Source organism: Rhinolophus sinicus, linkage group LG01 (assembly GCF_036562045.2).
Source record: "Rhinolophus sinicus isolate RSC01 linkage group LG01, ASM3656204v1, whole genome shotgun sequence".
NCBI classification, from domain to species: domain Eukaryota; kingdom Metazoa; phylum Chordata; class Mammalia; order Chiroptera; family Rhinolophidae; genus Rhinolophus; species Rhinolophus sinicus.
This window is the reverse complement of record NC_133751.1, coordinates 11,406,365-11,430,275: the sequence shown is the minus strand read 5'-3', so window position 1 is coordinate 11,430,275 and position 23,911 is coordinate 11,406,365. Positions and strand designations below refer to the sequence as shown.

General features: G+C 43.1%; 1 protein-coding gene and 1 pseudogene across 4 annotated transcripts in view; both read right to left on the bottom strand.

Moving 5' to 3' along the window:
- The window catches only part of TIAM1 (TIAM Rac1 associated GEF 1), a 360,045-nt gene that overhangs the window by 232,710 nt on the left and 103,424 nt on the right, over positions 1-23,911 (bottom strand). The window lies entirely within an intron of this gene.
- LOC109446605 (ribosomal protein eL22-like 1) lies at positions 11,663-12,028 on the bottom strand (annotated as a pseudogene).

Genomic DNA, 23,911 nt, shown 5'->3' with positions numbered 1-23,911 from the left:
CTGAAATTATTTTTTATTCTGGCTTGGATAAGTTCTCTCTTTAAAATTTCAAATACAGATCCTTAAATTCTTTGTACCATCTCAAACTGTCATGGATTTAGGGTACATAACAATCTATAAATGCTCAACAAAGAATAAATTAAAGTTTAGGTCAATGAAATTGAATCATTGTATATAATAATGCTTCAAATTCCAATGTAAAAAAAGGAAATTGCTTGTTTGGATTCAATAGGGAGGAAAAAACATTTCCTTCCCTCTAGAAGAGCCCACCTCCAAAAGCTTCTATTTCTCACAGCAAAAGTTGCAAAATGTGAAAGTTTTAAAAAACGGAGGATTTTATATCTTGAGATATACGTTATAGCCCAAGAGATGAGTAAACTCTAGCAATTACAAAGAGTTGTTATCTGAAATTGTCCAAAATTAAATTCAATATGACATTTAGGGTTATTAAAACCCATTAAGATTTTTAACTTTGATTTCATGAAAGCAAAATGAGTTACCCCCTGCACAAGTAGGAATGTCCTTCCCTGAGTCATCAAAGTCAAGATATCAACTCATAAAGGTCTCTCAAGTTTTATTTATCCCCTTACCTCAAATAAAGCTCGCTTAACATTTGCCTTGAAAAACAGAACTTTATCAAAGAACATTGACAGTTTCATTGATTTTGAAGTACTGGCACACACATGCAGTCACATATCCTAATTTTCAAAAAACAAATAAGCCCACCTGTCTGCTACATGGTCCTATCTAAAAACAAACTTAAATTTTTATAGAACTGGAAGGAAATGGAAGGATACCATTCTTTTTTATTTATAAAGCAGAGGGTTGGCAGCACATACTGAAATATAAGCTCTAGGAGGGCAAGGTCTTTGTGTATTGTGTTCACTTTTATATCCCAAGGGCCTAAAAAGTGCCTTTGAATATATTATCTCATTGAATCTTCTCAACATTATGAGCTGGGTACCTCCTTATCCCATTTTACGGATTAGGAAACCTAGCTTCAAAGAACTGAGTTACGGAGGTCACATAGCTAGTTAGTGGGGAAAGGTGGCCATCAGGTCTGCCTCTTCTCCTTCTTGCCACTCTGTCACTGTACCCCTGTGATCCAGTGCCTTCAACACACAACAGAAGTCTTGGCTATAAAACTTAAATCTCTGCACGATGAGTTGGGTTGTTTTTTTTTAAGCCAAAGTTAAGAACTCAAAAAGTAAACAAGTGTGTACAGAAAGATAAATTCAAATGCATTTAATTTCATTCAAAGGCATGAGTTAAAAACTTTTTTAATTAAATATTGATTGGTGATGTCATGTAGCCAATGACCCATTTTTAATTAGTGTTAGTAACGAACTCTTCACTGCCAACAAACACACTATAGCATTTCAGCACCTCTTCCTTATTCTCCTGCCTAGACCTGAAATTCCAACTAGGAGAAGTGGGAGGCCAAAAGAAATGGGCCCTATTTTCCTAATGCAACTTAGAGCCAAATATAAACAATGGTGAATTGTTTCTTGATGGGGATATGGTAGCCATGCCAATCATTGCCTCCCACCAACTCCACCTTCTTGAGAGCCTGCCAGGACGAGTCTGGGACCACTCTAAGTACGCATGACCCTTCATCCCAGTAGCAACTGCTTAGGCCAGAGTTCAGTACATGACTCAATATAGGCTATACAGAGTCACACTTAAAATTTTCGAACTGAGAGGCTGGTAAACCAAGACAGTTATCTAAAGGAAATATTGTGTGTTATTGGACGAAGCAACGTTATACCATGTCAAAGGCATTTGGCAAGCAGTAAATCTGGGAATCTGAGAAGCCAGAGTTAAATCAAGAACGTCAGTCTGCTAGTAGAGGCAAGAGAATAGCAGAAAATAGCAAAACTGACAGACGACATGGCCCCTAAAAAATATGAGAACGGCATCCCCTCCGGACTCCTCTGCTACCACCTGCACACGGCCGGCAACGATAGCCCTGGTACCCACTCCATTTTCTGCATCCATTCAGGAACACCATTTTTATATGAGTTTATCTGAGAACTTCTTTCCATTTCATTATAACCAAATGATCTGAAAGATACAGTATTTCTCCTCCTCTTTACTACCCTACTAGGAAGGGTGACTGAAAAAATTATTTTCCTGAGGTCTCAGAGACGGCAAGTTCCCACAACATCACTGACGATGTAAAGAGGTCAGAATCACAGGCCATTCCCAACATCCTTAAAATCCCAACCCCAAAGGCGACCGTGAGTCAGAAGAATTTTAAATAGTTATTCTAGGTGTTAACAGTTAAGTATAAAAGATGAATAACTTAAAAAAATTTTATACTACAGGAAAACAAAACCAAAAACTCTCCACTGCTTTTGGAACATGAAAATCTACCAAGCTCTCAGGCTGTTTGAATGCTGTTCCGAGAGAACTACAGAACAAGGCCAGCCTGCCTCGTGATAGCCTCAAATTAAACAATTATCGATCATGAATTAAACCGTATTGGTTTCAACCACATGTAACATACAAAAAGATTCCTGGTTAAGTACATGAAGAAGTGAAGTTAGAATAAGGAATAGCCTGGAAATTGCAGGAGGCAGCAGAATAGAGATCTCATATGCTCTAAGCATCTTGCTTGATACTAGGAGAGAGGAAGGAAAAGTCAAAAAAATGAATTAGCCCCTGCCCTCAAAGAATTCCTAGTCTAGCTGAGACGACAGGCACCCCCACAAATAGCTCAAATCCGGGGCAGATAGTGACAGGGGCTAATTGGAAGTCTCAGCAAAGTGTGATGGGATCGCAGAGGCAGGAACAATTAATCACAGGGAGCCAGGCAGACGACATTTCGCCCCAACTCCTACAGGGCTGTCATTTTAACAGAAAATCTGCTCTAACAGTTATCACGAAATTGTATCCATGGTCTTTCAATCCCATCAGTCCATACTTTTTATCTGATTAATCAAAATCTTTCCCTTTTCCAAGGATAACAACATCTGTTTACCATTCCCTCCGAGAGCTCCTAATATGACACAATGACCTTGAAGTATCCTTTATCTCTAGAAAATATGCTCCCTCTGAAAAGGCAACAAAGATAAAGAAAATATCCCCAAAGAGTTCAAGACCATAAATGAAAATAACCCAATCTTGGTTTCTACTCCATAACTCAGCTGCTGGAGTACACCTCCATTCAGCTGTTTGCTGTGCTAAAAAAAAAAAAAAAAAAAAAAAAAAAACTTAGGCAAACAGCATTAAACTAAAAAATCTTGTGTCTGTGAAATATTTATTACAGCCTTAGTCAGAGGTTCTCCTGCCCGTCAGGAAACACTGGTCAAATTACACACAATAAGTCCTAGTACAAGGGAAAAAAAAAGTACATGTAAAACCCGGTGAAACCCCAGTATGAGCTGTAATTTCGTTAATTGCGATACGCCAATTTCAATGTCCTAGTTTTGATAGTGCACTATATATAGTTAAGCAAGATGTCACTACTGGGTGATAGGAACACAGGGGCCTCTCTGTATTATTTTTCAACTTCTTGGGAGTCTATAATTATTTAGGTGGAAAAGAAAAGCCACTTATCAAATAGACAGCTAGCTGAGCAGGGCTTTGCCCAGATCTAGCAGTTAGTTCCCTTTTCTTCCTACAGTCTAACACTTTGATATTAAACCTCAAAACTTCCAGACGCAATTCTGCCAACACATCACCCCAGTCCTGGGAGGGATGGCTCACAAGGGTCATTTCCACCAGCACGCACACTCTCTTCAAGGAGTCCAAGAAAGTTCATTTCTTCAACCTAATCCCACCAGGGGCCAGTTCCCTACTGAACCCCTGGCTTGGCTCTACCACTAATACTCCCCCCCCCCCCCGTGCCCACTCCCCCCAACACACACATCACACAGATGAGAGACATTTAAAGACCACACTGAGAAAAAACAAAAGCCAGCAGAATCTCTCCCCCGCAAAACTCATCTCCGTCTTCCCAAAACCTTAACTGGAATGAACCTCAAGCAATTTGGCCATAAAAGTCTAAAGAACTGGGCTGCTATAGAATTCAAAACACAAGAGGTCCTCAAGAGACTGCCATCCTAAACACCTCTCAAAGGCACACACCACGCAAGCCTCCTTGGAGAGCACCACCTTAGCAGCTAATCCTGCAGCTCATTTCCTACCCACCCCCACTCTACCCCAAAGTGTCTGCTCACCCAAATTGAATTCCATAGCTTAAGAGTTACAATCTCTAAAGAAAATGTTATCGCCCCTGATGTTGGCATTCTTGAGCAGTATCCAAGACAAAATCCAGGCATCTATAATCCATTAAACTTCTGAGAACTTTTGTGCTGGGCCTATCGGGCAATGATTAAGAACAAAGAGCGTGATGCTAGAGGGATCAAATTCCTCCAGCTTTCCTCTGGACGTATATCCTACCGTTTACTACCCAAATAACCTGGGGCGAGTTACTTACATTTTCAGTGGCAGTTTCCATTTGTAAAATGGACATGATAACAGGAGTGAGGATCCTGCCACACAAGATTCTCACGAGGATTTTTTTTTTTTTTTTTAAGATTTTTATTGGGGAAGGGGAACAGGACTTTATTGGGGAACAGTGTGTACTTCTGGGACTTTTCCAAGTCAAGTTGTTGTCCTTTCAATCTTAGTTGTGGAGGGCGCAGCTCAGCTCCAGGTCCAGTTGCCATTGTTAGTTGCAGGGGGCGGAGCCCACCATCCCTTGTGGGAGTCGAGGACTCCAACCGGCAACCTTGTGGTTGAGAACCTGCGCTCCAACCAACTGAGCCATCTGGCCACCCGGGAGCTGAGCGGCAGCTCACTGACTTCATTCTAGTTGCAGAGGGCATAGCTTGCTGGCCCATGCGGGAATTGAACCGACAGCCCCATTGCCCAGGGCTCACGCTCTAACCAACTGAGCCACCCGTCTGCCCCTTGCATGAGGATTTAAATAAGTTAATACATCTCAAGAGTTCAGAATACCGCCTGCCATGTAGGGAGCACCTTTAAAGTGTTGTCTGTTATTATTATAATTACAATGAACTTGTCTATTATTAATATTAATGCAACAAACTACTACTATTATTATTATTATTATTAATTAGGTAGACTTTTATTGAGCACCTAGATCCCAAACTTTATGAATCCAAGATAAAAGAAGGAGCCACTGTTATTCTGGAAGAATCTACGTATTACCAAATATGGGGACAGAGAAGAATCAGACCATGCAGGTGGTCCCCGGCCCAAACATTTTTTTTAGCTTTTAAGCTGAGTGTTGTATGAAGAACCTGTGAGTCACAGATGGTGAAGCCCTGAGATTGAGAAACCTAAAGGCTTAGACAAAACCCCAACTGGGCAGACATGTGAAATTCACAGTGGTATGTCTCGCATGCCCCTCCCTCGTTCACCTTTCACCTTAAAAATCAACAAATTTCCAAAAACACCGCACAGCCTCTCACAAAGCCTGCTCTGTCAAACAAGTTTTTCAAGTTCTACAGACAATTCTATCAAAACGCCAGCCACCCCAGTAACACCGAAACTACTGGCCGCACCGTTCTTTTCCCTACTGGTCCCTCTCCTGCAGAGGACACGTTCACTGTCCCACCACCGCTGACATCCCTGGGATTGAGAGGGGAATTCCCAGTAATGGAAGGCCTTATGGGGAGGCAGTGTTACAATGCGGACAGACGGGGTTTGCACAAAACAACTCTGAGAAGAGGGATGGATCCTTGTGGTTTCTGAAATGTTGCCAGTCGCACAAAGGAAACCTGATGCATGATTTTCAAGCCGGTTTTATAAAAATGATTCCAAATCCCTAAGTGCAATGAAGCCAAAATTGTAAATATTATTAACATCCCTGGAGTTGTGTAATATTATTTATTATGATTCCTCTTGGCACTCCGAAAGTCTCTTATCCTGGGCTCACAGAGCACTTGATTAAGTTACACACCATCAGTGGGGTTCACAGATGATGCAACCCAAACATGGAGAAGTCCGAGAGCCTTGGCCCAAACCCCACAACTTGTAAGTGTAGCTCTGAAGGACCCAGCAGAGTTATTCAGTCCCAAGCCCTATTGCTACCACTGGTGCTGAGCAGGGCCAAATGGATGATACCCTGGGGAAAACGAGGCGAGTCCATGGCTGGAGATGGAATAGGCTCCAATTCCAAGGTCAAGGTTTTGAATACTCTCTTTACAAATGAGTCACTTACACTCAAATTAATCCTTAAAAGGACTTCATGAATAATTGACCCCACTAATGTGAACAGAGATGTAATTAAGAGTTCTTCCGAAATTTGCACCTTGCATTTTTGACATATCTCCCCCTTCCAGAAAGAAAATCCTAACTTAGGGCCTAGACATCAGCCCTGCTAAAAACCCAGAGTTTATTTCCAGATCATACCAGATCATTCTGGATAGTTTGGAAGCCCATAGTCATTCTGTTTATGTGTCTGTCTATCATTCTGTTGTTTACATTTTAGTTATTTTTAAATTTGTGGCCAAAATATTGTATCAAGTATCTGTTGCAATCAGAAATAAATGAGAATTTGTCAACTGAAAACTTAGGTCCACTGACAACAAATGGTCATCTTGCTATTGAGAGGACACCCAAATAATGAAAGAAGGGAGATGCTCAGGCACTTGAATTATCTTCTTTTATAAATAAAAGGTCAAATGAGGGATTCTCTTTACTGAGTCAGCTAAAAGGATTCAAAATTACAAAGAGCCAAAACTCTGTTCTGAAGAACTCTTCCTGTTTACAGTGAATAAATTGCAGAGGAATTAGATTTTAATGAGAATGTCTACTATCATGCTATTGCTCAATAGCATTTTGGCTAAATGACCTTACCCCTTTTTAGAACTTGGAAATTCTGACACAGCAATCAACCCGATGGGGACCAAATTACTGCTGTTGATATACAATCAGCTTCATTTTCCACCTTATAATCACTCCTTAGTTTAGTTTCATTTTGCAGACACTAATGAATGGGTTCACTGTTTATCTCTTTCCCACCAGGCCAGTGGTTCTCCAAGTGTGGTCCCCAGAACTGCAGTGTTAGCGTCACCTGCGAACGTGTTCAAAGTGCAAATTCTCAATCTAAACTGGAGACCTACTGAGTCAGAAACCCTGGGGTGGGATGATCTTCAGTTTAGCAAAGCGTCCAGGTGATTCTGACGCATGCTAAAGTTTGAGTACCACTGCTCTGGGCCAGAGCAATGCCATCATCGGTGTCACTCAAATGTCCCCTGGCTTCGTCAGGGTGGTGGTCCTAAAGATGTCTCAAATATGTTGCTCCTCCCACTTACCCATGTTCATCATCCCCGTCCCAAAAGGCAGAGACTCAGACTTTCTCCTGTCTTGGGTCTCTCTGGAAATCTCAAAATAGGGTTGTCTCTTACAGGTTGTCCACTCTGCCCCGGCTACTGCTCCCACATCTCTCCAGGTTGATGGAGGCGCCACAGTCCACTGTCACTCTGCACTGACTTACTACTCGGATGCTGAGCACATGAGTCCTTCACTCACCTCCACCCACGGGCCACCGCCACACCCCTCCCTGAGCCTCACTGCCCTCCCGTCTGCAATCACACCCCTGCCCCTCTCCCACTCTCCCTCTCTCATGAGGCATGGCTGCTGTCTCCGGGCCGTAGGACACATCTGTCCCCCACCGGGCCTCCCTCTTGGTGGTGAAGCTCACCAAACTAAAAGCTATAAGCCTGGTCCCAGGAGCAACGAGGGTTAGGTGAGGGGTTGAAGAGTTAAGGAGCCTTTTTTTTTAAAGCAGGGTTTACAAAGACTGGTGCTTCCTTTGAGAAAGAAAAGGAGATCCAAGTTTTCTCCAGCACTAACAAGACAGCCACAGAAATTACAGGAAAATCCTGCCCTGAGAACTGAGTGAAGCAGAGCCATCAGGGTTGGTAAAAGGCAGCACAGAGGGCATAGGAGTGAATGTGTGTCAGAGAGAGAGAGAGAGAGAGAGAGAGAGAGAGAGAGAGAGAGAGGTCAGAGTGAGTTCTCCATGTCACTGGTAGGCAGATAAGTTGCCTGATGGTGCCGTGTCTGATGGCAACTAAAATAAGGTACATGAAAGCTGTAGTATAAAACATTAAGGACATCTCATCATTGGAAGATGTTACAAAGATCCCCTGAAAAATTTTAAATTATGGTCAAAAACAAAACCCAGGGGGCCCTCCATGTGAGTATGCCCTGACCCTAAGTGTGGGCCGCTGTGCAGTCTGGGGCATATTTAGAACCTTTCCCCATGCCCTCACAATACCAGTAGGGCTCCCAATCATAAAAGCCACCCACCCCATAATTCCAATTGTCCTCAAGAGGGAAACAGCACCCCACTGAAAATAAACTTCTGAAATAATCCACGAGCTAAGAAGAGAATTAAAAGGAGGAGCCATGGGTTGAATTTACAAAGCAGCAAATACCAAAACTTAGAGATTTTAAATAAAGGGAATTCCTAGATTTCACTGTCTAGATAAAGGTGAACAAAGAGCAAAGATAAGCAAATTTTCTGTGAGAAGCCAGAAAGGAAATATTTCAAGCTTTGGGACCCATTTATTCTGTCAACTGTGCCATTTAAATTGAGAAAGCAACCACCGAAATAAATGGATGGCCAGGGCTGAGTTCCAATAAACTTTATTTACAAAAAACAGGTGACAGGCCAGATTTGGCCTGTGGCCTTGGGGTTTGCCATCCCTCAAGTCTAAGTATGTAGTTAAGGCGGGATTGGGCAACACTGGAAATTATGTTTCCTCTGCTCTTTTCAAGAAACAAGATGGTAATCAGTATAACTGTATTCTTTCCTCAGATACTTCTGTGTCTGGATTGGAAGGTCTCTACCATAGGCTAATACGTATCTTCCTTACATTTACCATTGTGAACACCATTCTCCCCCCACCACCACCACCACGTTCGGTCTTTGTATCCCTGAGAAAGGGACATTACAAAATGGATTATCATCCTGCTCCTTCAATACAAAAGCAGATAAAATGTACAGTCTCGAGCTACGCAGTCCTTTCCTTGCATGCGTGCTTCTACTTGATACCAGGTCAGGATCTCCGTTTTGAGGAAGGCCCAGGCGAAGGACATGCAAACAGACTAACCAGGCGCCATCTCCCCCGATAGGGCTGCTGCCTCTGAATAAGACGGAGATTCAATCCCAAAGTCCTGTATGACTCAGCCAGCCCCCCCGCAGCACCAGCTGGGGTTACGTCACCTGCATAAGTTCAACATCTGGAAATCCACAGAATGACCCTGGTGGATGGGAGCAGTGCTCGGGGAGCATTTTTCCAAGTTCATGGGGACTGCAAACACGACACTGGGCAGATGGCAAAGACCTCATACAAGAGTTATGGTTTGGCTCCTCCACCCAGCGCTTCATCCCCACCTCAGTGGATCTCTCCAGAGCAAAGCTCGCAGGAGCCCACGGATTTGGCCACTCTGAAAGCACATGAGAGAAAGTTCCAGAGCTGCAGAGAAAAAACTTTGACAAGCCTCAGAAACGGTCAGAATTCATTTTCTTTGTAACAGTAGAACACACGATCTAAGGGTCCCAATATAAAAGTTCCCTTTCCTCATATGGATTTCCTTAACAGAGAGAGGAGCAGTTCAGCATCCATAAGAAAAGCCTGGGTCTACAGCATATGTACACATGTCTAGTTCACATGGTTTTCATCAAACTTAAAAGAGAAGCTGTCCTTTTTCTTCTCACATCTAACAGTGAAGAATCCCAAAGGACATGAAAAGCTCTCAGAATGAATCAACCACAGACGGGAAACACTCACTAACAGGGCCAATTGCCTTGGATGAAGGTGGGGGAAAAGGCTCTTCCTATGTGTCTGGTACCAGGCGATTAAAGCCTCCCAGGTCAGCCAAGGACCCTGCACCACCTCCTCCTTATCACACATCCAACTTGATGACTTCCAGACTAGGATGTAAAAGAGTCTCTGTTAGGAAGTGATAGCAACCAGAACAATATGAGCCTCTGAAGGACAGGTGTGTGCGCAGTTGGACCTGGACCATACGAAAGAGAAATTCTCTCTTCTCTTGCCACCAGTGCAGATGGATGGGATCCGACGATCATTTCCTCAGCAGGCAAAAACCCAGGGAAGAGGAACTGGGAAAGGTCACGTCCAAACGAATCTATCAACCAAAGGAAGAGAGTCCCAGAATGTGCAGGCAGACAGACACACGCCACCCACAAGAGAAGGAGAAGGCCACCACTGATTTGAAATAGCCAACTGCTCCGAGGAGCCTTCCTACAAATGGCTCCCGAGAAAGCTGTGTGGTCAGGTGGTCAGCTGGGTCCGTGAAGGTAGGAAGCTACTAGAAAAGGTGTACCCGAGAGACGGAGAATGTTTTGTGTGACTCTTCCAACAACGAGTGTCTCCTTTCACTTGATGTAAAACAAATGGGGAAAACTCAGTTTTAGAGAGTCTTCTACCCTTCGGACCCCAAAGAGAGAGAATCCCATTCCACATGAGACGCATCTATAAAGTGCTTAGCACAAGGCTGGGAATTTTTAGTAAAAGGAACTAGAATTTATGACAATGTGATTATCTTATTAACACCCCTAGTAATAATACTCAAGGCTGTCACTGAAGCGTGTGTTCCATCCACAGATGAAAACTCAGCTACAATCTAAGCAAACCCATTGAGTTAGTTAACAAATTGCTTTCTAGAAACCAGAGCTATTTAAAATATTCTCTCAAAGTCCAGGAAGCCATGTGTAAAAACTTGAAGTATGTGTCACTTCTTCCCCTCCCATTTCTAATCCAGGAATCAGGGATGAGAGTGATCAATTACTGATTCTAGAAACCAGTTTTTGCAACAAAAATGGCACACATTGCCTTCTCCCAGGTTGCTTTTCTGGATTACCCTCTCCTTTACTCCTCCATCACATGGTGAGATGAAAGGGTTGCTATTGCCTCTCCTGGTTTTAACATCCTCCCTTTTCTTCATGCTGCTTTCCTTCCAAGGTGCCTGGGACTCCATTTTGCTAACTAGGGAAGGGAATCTGATCTTTTGAGCTCCAGAGTGATTTGAGAGAAAATTGGCCTCTTATTTATCTGCCACCATGACCCAACAGAATGCCTTCTTCACACTCTCTTCCTTTGGCTGTCTCTCAGGCCCCAACCAGGTCAAGTTCACCACCAACCAAGTTATGGAAACAAGCTCCTAACAGGACTCCCTCCCTGCCATCTAGACCACCAACCAGCCGGCCTTCCCCATGTTACCCAAGGATTCCTCTCAAGGATCGTGGATATCATTCTCCCATACTGAAAGACTTTCAGTGGTTTTTCATTTTCTGCTGGTGAAATTCAAGCTCCTCAGTGTTGCCTTTAAAAAGGTCTCCCCAGCATGACTCCAGCTGAACTTTCCCTCTTCCGCCCACACAGACTCTTCCAAATCCTACACGCCAGCCCCACAGGACGATTCCTCCTCTGCGATGGACCCTGCTCTTCCACGCCCTGCCATCTCCCTCATGCTGCTCACCCAGCCTGCATGCCTTCCCCACCCCCATGGGTCCCAGCCCCCCACCCCCAATTATTTTTCTTCAATTTTTTTTATTCACTGATAAACTCAATGTCCATTTCTAGATGTTCCTTTCTCTGGAATGCTTCATTTGTTTCATGAGTAAGCAAAGTCCTATAAAGGGTGGCTTCACCTAGTCCTCAGACTCAGATCCATCTTCGTCTTGACCAATCTGGAAGTAATGAAGTTCGTCGGTCTCCTCGTCAGATGCAACCACAGGAAGCCAACCACAAAGACTGTTCTCCTTAAGGTATTTCTTGGTAAGGTACTTCAAAAATCTTCTAGAGAACTATTTCTCAGAAACAACCGTGATTTTGTTCGTGAAGCATTCAATGTGAGCAACATTCCCCAGATTTCCAGTTTTTCCATGGACTTGAACTTTCTCCTGTAGAAACTGTGCAAAATTTCCAGAATCAAAAATTCCATCTTCTACTGGATGAGAAAGGTCCAACTCAAACATTCAGGTTGACTTCTTAGGTTTCTTGACTTTTGGTGTCATCTTTAAGGTAGGACATGTGACCAGAGAGCCCCACACCTCAATTCTTGTAAAACGTCTACTTACGCTGCAGGATCTGCTTCAAGTGCTAGGTACCCCGCAAAGCGATCTTTACTCCTCCCTGCACAAAGTGATCACCCTGCTCAGGGCTTTTACCCCACTTTGCTTATAGATGCTCCTTGATTTATGATGGGACTACATTCCAATAAACCCATCATAAGTTGATCATATCCTAAGTTGAAAATGCATTTAATACCCTGAACATCATAGCTTAGCCTCGCCTCCCTTAAACATGCTCAGAACACTTACCGCTGGGCAAAATCATCTAACATAGTGAAGACACTGTAAAGTATTGGTTATTGACCCTGGTGATCACGTGGCTGACTGGGAGCTGCGGCTCGCTGCCGCTGCCCAACATCCCGACATATCCTGCCACATATCGTTAGCCCAGGAAAAGATCACATTTCAAAGATCAGCGTAGGTTTCTACTGAGTTCGTATCACTTTCACTCCATCATAAAGTGGAAAACTCCTAGGCTGAACCATCGTTAAGTCAGGGACTGTCTGTATCAAGGCTTATGTGTTAAGTATTGATGACCATGTCTACCTACCCCAGCAAATTATAAGTTCCCTGAAGACAGTAATCAACCCCAGTAAACCAAACAACAACTCCACTGTTTCACACACTGTGAATCAATCAATGGATATGTACCGAAATCGGAAATGAGGAAATACAATTAAAACACTGGGAAAGAGTAGGGAGTCCAAACTGACCTTCCTCCCCACCTGAGAACCTGATCAGACCCAACTGTAAACAGATGCTTGGGGCACAGTAAGAACTTCCATTCTACCAACCTACCTGTTTCTCATTCTACCTGAAACTTAAGCCCCTGAATCCAGGAGTATTAACCTACTGTTGGTTTATAAGATCTAAATATGTCCCATAAAGCCAAGATAAACTTAGGAATTTATTTAATACACATGCCTCACCACAACCCATTAGTAACTAGAGTTGAAGTCTACAACACATGTAACAGCCTGAGAAGGCCTGACGGCTGGCATGCAAGGATCTTCAATGCTACAGTGGTACCTCGGTTTTCGAACATAATCTGTTCTGGAAGACCATTCGAGTTCTGAAACGTTCGAAAACAGCCGACAGCTAGGCCTCAGGATCTTGCACTCAGTGGAAGCCGCGTGACATGTTCGACTTCCGAGGTGTGTTCGAAAACCGAAGCATTTACTTCCAGGTTTACAGCGTACATAAACCGAAATGTTCGTCAACGGAAACGTTCGAAAACCGAGGTACCACTGTATTACAATTTGGGGGACCATTTTGGGACACCGTGTAGTGGCCTCTAAAGTGAGTCACATTACCATTTCATCTGTCCCAAGCAAAGATCCTGGTCTGCAGCTGAATCACCACAGTCACAGGAAGAAAGGCACGGTCTTTAATAGGAATTTCGTCATAATATGCAAGAAGAAAGCTCCTGCCACCAAGCAGAGAACAGATGCAAACATTCCAGGACACCTGCACACAATTCACACCTCCAGTCCCTGTGCACAGGCCAGACGCTCAAGGCCACGTTTTACCTACAGAGTCAGGGATGTGGTGGACACATTCCTGGTGGTTTTCAACAGGATGACCGAGGACAGTCTCACTGAAGAAGGAAGACGATAGAACCCACACCTGAAGGAGCGGATGGAGCACCTGGGGCAGAGTGCTCCCGGTAGAGGGAAGAGCCAGGATGGGGGCTCGCCTAGTATGTCTGAGCAACAGCCAGTGTAGAGCAAGCAAGGCGAGAACAGTGGAAGGGAGAGGGCAGCTCCTGTCGGCCCCAGAAACCACTGTAAGCACTTTGGTTTTTATGCTGTAGGTTGAAAAGCACAGGGAGGTTTCTGGCAAAGTGTCACTGTCTGACCTAAAAGGTGACCTACAGTTACTGCTTTGAGACAGTATAATAGGAGGGCAAGACAAAAGCAGAGGGAACAATTCAGAGGTTGGTGCAATAACACGGGGAGAAGGCTCTGTGGCGTCTACACTAGGACTAAACAGCTGCCATCTTGATTGAGGGTTTTCTAACCAGCTACCACCATGGATTTAAGAATACCCAGGGGTGTCCTCCTCTCCCACCCCAGTGGCTCCAGGCAGAGGCCCAGCGGCAGGCTCTGATGACAGACAGCACACGACTGAGATGAGAGGAGAGGCCTTTGCAGCTTTTCAGGCCAACTCCACAGAAGCTATTATCAGAAAGTAAAGCAATAAGCTTTTTCCAGCTTTAAACACGGGGAGTTAGAGAGGTCATCCCAAATGAAAAGGAAACCGAGAAACAACCTTCTTTTGGGAGCGCCCCTGGAAACACAAAAGAAAACACACACCACCAGAGAAGAAAGGCAGCCTGCTAAATATTTTCCAACAGCTCAGGACTCCACAGAGCACTCAGTCTCAAAGAGTAGCCCTTCAGAGCTAGCTGGGTGGCGAGGCCTCTTAGAACTGGCCATTCTTTTTACTGCAGCTGAAAGAAAGAAAGGGCGGTCAAGGTTACACACTCAGGTGGCTTTGAAGCCCAGCTGTGTCCCAGGCCTCCCAGGCCCCACTGAGAGGTCTGTGTGGGTAATCACGGACTGAAGATTTGAGTAAACTGCTCCTCTGAGCTCCTCCCATGGTCTCCCCCAGATATGGCCGGGAACAGCTGCGCTGGCCAGCACCCTGGGCAGGAGTCTCCACTCTGGAGCCAGCTCAACCCCTGCCACATCTGCGGCCTTGGGCAAGTCATCAATGCCGCCAGCCTCCTCCTTCCTCCTCTGTACAATGGGGATTAAATATCATGGATAACAGTACCCAGTACAAGGACGGCACTCGATAATGGGGAGTTTTTCTTGGGTTCATTATTGTTCTTTCACTTAACCTGTCTGTGAATGCATGAGAAATTTATTCATTAAAGCAAAGTTAATGAAAAAAATTCACTATTACCAATAAGCAAAAGATGCATCATCATTAACCAACAGAGTGATAAAAACGGGATGGTGACACATTGTATACTGATGTGTCTTTTTTTTTAAAACATTTTTTATTGGGGAAGGGGAATGGGACTTTATTGGGGAATAGTGTGTACTTCCAGGCCTTTTTTCCAAGTCAAGTTGTTGTCCTTTCAGTCTTAGTTGTGGAGGGCCAGCTCAGCTCCAGGTCCAGTTGCCGTTGCTAGTTGCCTGAGCCACCGGGCCAGCCCCTGATGTGCCATTTTAAACATATATTCCAGTATCCCATATGCAAGTCAACTAATTACCCTAAAGCTTCTAAAGATATATCCAACATAGGTACTCATTAAGCATGCAAGATTGTCCAAAAGGAAGCACCAATTTAGAGCTGAACTCTACAACTGAAATGACTTGTTGTTTTGTTGTTACTGAATAAGCATTACCTGGCCAGAGTATCAGAATACAGATTCCCACACCCCTCACCCAGACCCTGAAGCAATATGGTGTTTTTTCACAAGTATCCTCAATTCTAATGAAGCTGGCTTACTGATCCCATTTAAAAGGACTCTGCTGGGAATTCAACCCACACACAGAACAGAAACATCCTTTCTGGAGATGCCCATCTACCTACCTCTCTAGCCTGGTCTCCCTCACTTCCCCCTCCAGGATCCTCAGAGCACATGACCTCCTCATGCCCGAGCTCACACCACCCATGACTGCAGCCAGGAATGTTCTGTACCTCCACCTGCACCCTACCTGGCGATTCCTGTACTCATTAGTCCAGACCTTATCGCCTCAAGGAAATCTTCCTGACCACTCACTCATTCATTCGCCATCTCTTGAAAGCCTACTAAGAAGCAATGTTCTCGGCACTGGGGATGTGAGATGAGGTCCACAGAATTGATATTCTTGTAGGTAAAGACACAATTAATACACAACACGGAGTCCAGAGTCCAGACTGCTGGCCCTTGAGTCCTGGGATAAGCTGCTCAACCCGTTATGGAGCTGTTGTCGGGATTCAGTGAGAGGCTGTCGGGACACATGTAAGAATGAAATAATAGATTATCACTACTAAACAGGAAATATCATTTGAGACCCTAACGGGTACTATAATAAGCAGGGTACCATGATAGAGTAACTTGGTGGTGGAGGATTGTTTAGGGTAGACCTTGAAGGAGCTGGATCCTGAGGCTTGGCCGGTCTCAGGGACCCAACACTGCCACTTCAGTTCCCAGATGACAAAATCCCAGGTGTCAGAGAACTTATGTCCAGCACTTATGCGCACAGAGCGCCCCTTGGCCAGACCTTGGATATTCTCATCATAAGGATTCGAGCAACAGTCCTTCAGGCAGTTCCTAGAGCACGGGGTTGACAGAGGGAGGCACGGCAAGAGACGAAGGACAAGGCAAATGCTCCTAGTGGCTGTGACCGACTGGGATCAGCCTCAGCTACATTCGATGCCATCCTTTGGGAATCTGCAGAAATCCTGAGGGACACTGCAGGTGAACAAGCATTCCATGGGCCCAGATACCAGCAAGGATGGGAACTTTAATTATCATCCCAATGCAACTTCTTTGAACCCACATGCTAGTGAAGCCGGCTGACATTTGAACTCTAAGTCTGCAACTTTGTGCTACATCCCTGGGTACAGTGTGAGCTACCTGAGGCTGGGAACACATCTATCTTTGAATGCACACAGACATGAGATAGGGGCACGCAATAAATGTGGATGAAGAAAGGGATAAAACTACAAATGGTCCTGGTACTAATGCATCAAAACATACAGACAGATTGGCTCGAAATGGTAAGACTGGACCTGGCAGGCCACAACATTTTTCATCATCTCATAGAATCCTACATGCCAAGGTGGGTGATATATGATGAAACAGGCCCTACAGCTCTGATGGACTTGCCCACGGTCTCACATCTATTTATCAAGCACTATAGCATGACAATTACAACCCAGAAATGGCAGGCAGCTCATACCATCCCTCTCCACTTCTAAGTCTGGGCCCAGGAAAACTTTATACCCTGGAGCAGCTCGTACCATTCAGCTCCTCCCTGCCTATCTCCTAACTTCTTGTGTTTCTATGTCCCAGTGAATCTAAAAGAAATGGCTGACCAGTTACTCCTTTAAAAATCCCTGATGCCTTCATCATTGACACTCCAGAGGAGACAGAGCCTTCCAGAAGATTCTAGTGCCCTCTAGAAGGGTCTCTATAGGATATGTCACCTCCACTGCCAGTCATGGTGAGTCCTAGTTAGGAGGGGAACACATTAGCTGCCTCAAATGGGGGTAAGGGTGCTCAGATTAAAGGTTGAAAATCTGAGGTCTACAGGATAAAGCTTCTAACCTTTGCTTGGAGATACTTCACAAACTAGAAGCGACCTGCCCTCCCGGCCTCCTTCCTAAGCTATTCCCCACACTGTGGCCACACCAGGCTCCTTGATGTCCCAACCCCATGACACACTGAGATCCTCACACTTTTGCTAGTAAACTCTACTAAGAAGTTCTGTTCCCCCATGCACATAGTGGCTTCCCAAAGAAATTTTACTCATCTTTCAAAATCTCAAAATCCAAGTGTCACCATCGCTCCCTAAAGATTCCCTTGAATGCTTCCGAGACAACTACCCATGCTCCAGCATCACTCTGGACCAGCACTCAGCACACACGGCAACCTGCCCCATGACAGGTTTGGTCATGACAGGGTGAGCTTCTCAAAGACACAGACTCTTTGGCACATCATCATTACCTAATAGAGCCACTTAATAAACACTGATTGAAGGGATGTCCAGGTATGAGATCTGCAGACAACACCGTCTTGAAGATGTGAACATTCAGGAAGAGCAGTCTCCTTTTTCCTTCCCCCGTTATACACTTTGAGAATACCCAAGGTTTCTCCCATCACTTTGTGATGAATATCAGTGTAACACTTCAACTTAAAGCCCATCTTCGCCACAAGACTAAGAGCTCTTTGCAGCCCGGGGCTGTGTCTGGTATTTACTGCTGCGTCTGCAGGCCCAACCCTATATCCGGCTCATGGCAGTATGAACAGTCATTTGGTGATAAATGAACCCCTCACGTGTGAGACCAGTTGCCACCCTAGAAGGTTGTACATGAACCTTGAAAAGATTATGGTGAGTGAAAGAAGCCAGTCACAAAAGACCACATATTTTATGATCCCATTTATATGAAATTTCCAGAATAGGAAAATCCACAGAGACAGTAAGTAGATGAGTGATTGTCTAAGACAGCAGAAGAGAGATCTGGAGGGAAACGGAGGGTGACTGCTGATGGGTACGGGGTTTCTTTGGGCATGATAAAAATGTTCTGAAATTGACTGTAGTAATGACTGTACCTCCCTGGAATACTAAAACCCACTGGATTGTATGCTTTCAATGGGTGAATCGCATGGTATGTGAATTATATCTTAGTAAGACATTTTTTTAAAAATTGTACAAGTTCTGCTGTTAAGGATATTCAAAAATTAAATCTGCTCAAGAAAGCTAAATGGTATAATTAGAAGAAACCATGGAAATCTTTCAGAAAACACATGATTTTCTTTAAAAAAAAAATAAATACAGGTTTGATTTTATTTAGTAGACTATAACCAGATCTTAAAAGAATGCGTTGAGAACATCAGGTCTGAGCTTCTTATTTTTAAAGTACTAGAAACTGAGATGCAGAAGTTCAATGACTTGTCTAAGGTCTCACAGGCAGTTGATAGAGACTCAATGACAACAGCATTATTCACACAAAATAGCCAAACGGGGGAAGCAGCCCGAGGGTCCATCGACAGATAAATGGATAAACAAAATATGGTCTATACACAAAATGGAATATTATTCAGCCATAAAAGGAGAGGAAATCCTGTCTCATGCTACCACATGGATGGTCCTTGGGGACATCAAGCTCTGTGAAAGAACCCAGACACAAAATGACAAATACTATATGATTCCACTTATACAGAGGAGTCAAATTCAGAGAACCAGAAAGTAGAATGGTGGTTCTCAGGGGTTGGGGGAGGGGAGCAATGGGGTGTTAGCATTTAATGGACAGTTTCAGTTTTGCAAGGTGAAGAGTTCCGCAGATTGGTTGTACAATAATGTGAATATACTTAACACCACTGAAATCTACACAGACAACTAGTTAAGAAGGTGAATTTTATGTTATGTGTATTTTACCACAATTAAAAACAACTTTAAAAAAAAAATCCAACTCACATCTCTTAAGTCCTGTCCTAGCCACACTCTACAGCATGACCCTCCCAGACCCAGAGGAATGCCTTGAAAACAGGAGAGCAGCCTCTGCTCGGTCAGACTTCACTAATGGAGAAATCAGACGGACTGAAGTCACTGCTTCCAAGGAATTTCAAGAATTTTAACAAATCTCCGCAGGTCTGATCAGCACACCGATCAATAAAATGGAGGCCACTCCACGGGTCTGAGTCTTCCCAGAACAAAGCCCTGCAGAAGGCAAGGGGGGGCTGCAAGAGCTAGCTGGCGATGGGTGCAGTACAGGTCAGGCTGCTTTCTCCAGGACAGCACTCCTCAGATATAAGTGAGCCTAGGAATCAACCAGGGGGCTGGTGGCAATGCAGATTCTGGCCTGAGAGTCTGCACTTCTCACCAACTCCCAGATGATGCTGGTGCCTTGTTGGTCCCAAGGACCACTCTTTGACACTTTGTGGCGCTAGGGTAGGAATGAACTCTACCCCACATTCCTTTCCCCAAATGAGACACTAACTTCCTGGGCTTGGGGCTCCATGAAATCATTGTATTTTCAGTAGGACTAAGCACCCAATCACAAGTCAAGAAATCTCAATTCTACTTGCTTGAGTTAGAAAACATACATAGTCAATTTTTATGGTTTATGAAAATGTAAGTTTGATTTATGTGCAAACTGGGTCAGAGGGTGGGCTGTTTAATTGTGGGAATGGGAGGAATCAACTGTGGTTCATTCATTAAAGGGAATATTAAATATGACTTATAACTTATATGTCAGTGGAATTTGGTCTAATATCTGATTCACAAACTCGTTCAAGTCCTTTGGTAAGCCATACTGACAAAAGCCACTACGCAGAGAGCCTAAATATTCTGTACATAGTCATAGACAACATGTATTTTTAACCTTGGTTTTCATGAAGCTTGGGTTTTCATGCCAGCTCCTAGTGACAATTAACTAGGAAGAAAAGTCGTCTGCACAGTAAGAAGAGTTTTGTGACGTGGGAGGATGCAATGAACAAGACAGATGTTACACAGGAAAAGACAAGCACCAAGGGAAATTAAAACAACAGATTATGTTTTTAGGATTGGAGGTCACCAATTAAAATTAAAAGTATCCTTTTAGGGAGAAAAAAACACACTTTTTAAAAAGAGAAAGTAAATAATCGGCCCCTTGCAATCAAAAACTATCCTAAAATATGCTATAGAAACTGAATGTGGCTACAAAGAACTTTGCAACTTTGCACCAAGTGAGCGTCTAACTTTCACTGCAGTTGCTAATACTCATTCCTATATCTGTGTCAACTAATTATCCCTCTAATTTTATTGCTATTAATGATTAGCAAGTCCCCAAAATAGGAAAGGGAGGTTTACCTATTACAACATCCATTAATTGATTCTCTCAAGGTTCAAAGCACATGCCTTCCACCAGCCTTAATTGTTGCAAAGTCGATGTAATTTTTTTTAATACTTTCACCTTTAAGGATGGAAATAAACAATTCAAATGGAAACCTGAAGATGCTAAAGAAGAGAGAATACAGTGCTCAGTACCAGCCACGGTGCAGAAAGATAAGACTTGTCATTGTCTGTTCTGCTGTTGTCACTGATACAACTTATTTGTGTAAATTGGCAACATGTAAAGACTCTTAAAAATGTACAGACTCTTTGACCCAATAGTTTCTCTTGTGAGGATCTAGTCTAAGGAAATAATCGAAACTTTAGAAAAAGCACCATATGGAAATAAAGACTTCCACTGCAGTGTTTCATAACAGTAGAATAAGAATGAGAGATAAGCACTGGATTTTTTTAAATCACGTCATCGTAGCTATGTGGGAACTACATTTCCCAGAATTCCCTCTCCTGGCTTTTATCCACTTAGGGTCTGCCATAAAGGAAGTTGGCCCAGGATATGAAAGCACAAGTGGAAAAGCAGGTGGGATGTCAGGGTGGTGAGCTTCCTATGGGGCTGCAACAGGGCCACAACCCTTCCAGTTCCTAAGCACGGCACATGTGTAGCTCCAAGAGTAAGAGCATGGCGTCTTCTACAAATCACCCCACATCATCAAGGTGGGAGATGATGAGAGATAGACATGGGCTCCAGTGTGTCCTGGCTCTCTTTGCTCCACCTGCGACTTTTCTTCCTGACTACATGCTCATTGAGAAGCAGAGACAACAGACTTCCCCAAATTCTAACAGCTCCTGCAAGTGCACAGGGTAAATTCCCATGATAAATCTCTCTTCCATATCCATCACTGTGATGGTTAATTTTATGTGTCAACATGACTAAGTGAAGGGATGCCCATACAGCTGCTAAAACAGTATTTCTGGGTGTGTCTGTGAGGGTGTTTCTAAAAGAGATTAGTATTTAAATCAGTAGACTGAGTAAAACAGATTCCCCCTGCCCAGTGTGGGTGGCCATCGTCCAATCACGGAGGGCCCGAATAGAACAAAAAGACAGAGGAAGGGCGAATTCTCTCTTGTTTAAGCTGGGATGTCCATCTTCTCCTGCCCTTGGATATCTAAGCTCCTGGTTCTCGGACCTTCGGACTCATACTGAATTATGCCATTGGGTTCCCTGGTTCTCCATCTTGCAGATACCAGGCAGGCCATGGGACATCCTGGCCTCCAATAATTACATGAGCCAATTCTTATAATAAATATCTGTGTGTGTGTGTGTGATGTTTCCTTTTGGTTCTATTTCTCTGGAGAACCTTGACTAATACACTCATCAAACCCTAAATGGAGCATAATCAATCCATGCAAATTAAAGTCAAGCAAGCCCGGTATAGCATGGCATGTTAAAATAACACTGGTTAAAATAATGTTTACAAAGTATTTAAGAAAATTTGCATCACAACCATTTTTCCCATTAAATGGGGGAAAATATCAAGCTAGAATTTAAATTTATTTATGATACATACATTAGATAACAAACAAAAAACAGACAGAGAAAAAAAAGAGTACACCAAAGTATACCTGAAAGGTAAACAACAGTTTAATCTGTGTTGAGCTAGTATTAGCTTTGATTTTTTCCTTCTAGTATTTTCTAATTTTAAATTTGTCTATGTATTTTCTATCTGTATTTTTTAGAATTAAAATTCTTTAAGATTATGTGGAGAAAGAAAAAACCCTAACCAGCCAAAATAATTTTGAAGGATAAAAACGAAATTGGAGGACTGATGTTGCCCAACTTCAAGACTTTCTATAAAGCTGTACAGTAATCAAGACAGTGTGGTACTGGCAAAAGAAGAGACAAATAGATCAATGGAAAAGAACAGAGAGCCCAGAAATAAATCTGCATAAATATAGTGAACTGATCTTTGACAAAGGGGCAAAGACAATACAATGGAGAAAATACAGTCTTTTCAACAAATGTTGCTGGAACAATTGGACATCCATATGAAAAAAGAAGAGGAGTGACACAGACCTAACACCCTTCACAAAAATCAACGCAAAATGGATCACAGACTTAAAAGTCAAATGCAAAAGCATAAAACTAAAAATCAAAACCATAAAAGATAACAAGAGAAAACCTAGCTAATCTTGGGTGTGGAAATGACTTTTTAGATACACCATCAGAAGCAAGACCAATAAGAGAAATCACTGACAAGCTGGACTTCATTAAAAGTAAACACTTCTGCTCTGTTAAAGACAATCTCAAGAAAATAAGAAGACAAATCGCAAACTGAGAGAAAGTATTTGCAAGAGACACCGGATAAAGGACTGTTATCTGAAATGTACTAAGAACTCAAAACTCAACAATAAGAAAACAAACAACCCGATTAAAAAAATGGGTGAAAGACCTTAATAGACACCTCACTAAAGAAGATATACAGATGGCAAATAAGCACATAAAGAGATGCTCCACATCATATATCATCAGGGAAATACAAATTAAAATAACAATAAGATACCACTACACATTTATTAGAATGGCCAAAATCCAAAACACTGACATCCAATACTGACAAGTACGTGCAGCAACAGGAACTCTCATTTATTGCTAGAGAAATGCAGAACAGCACAGCCACTTTGGAAGACAATCTGGCAGTTGCTAAAAAAACTAAACATATGATCCAACAACCACACTCCTCGGGATTTACCCAAAGGAGTTGAAAACTGACATCCACACAAAAATCTGCACACAGATGTTTATAGCAGCTTTATTCATAATCACAAAACTTGGAAGCAAACAAGATGTCCTTCAGTAGGTGATGGATAAATAAATTGCGGTGCCTCCAGACAATGGAATAGTATTCAACACTAAAAAGAAACGAGCTATCAAGCCATGAAAAGACACGGAGGAAACGTAAATGCATATTACTATGAGTAGGTGAAAGAAGCTAATCTGAAAAGGCTGCATACTGTAGGATCCCAACTATATGACATTCTGAAAGAGGCAAAACTGGGGACTGTAAAAGAATCAGTGGTTGCCAGGAGTTTGGGGGAGGGAAGTGAGCATGAAGAGACAGAACACAGGATTTTTAGGGCAGTGAAACTATTCTGTATGATAATTATAATGATAAATACATGTCATTATAACTTTGTCCAAGCCCATAAAATGTATGAGACCAACAGTGAACCCTAATATAAACTATGGACTTTAGATGACAATGACGTGTCAATGTAGGTTCATCAGTTCTAACAAACGTACCACCTTGGTTTTGAATACTGATAAAGGGGGAGG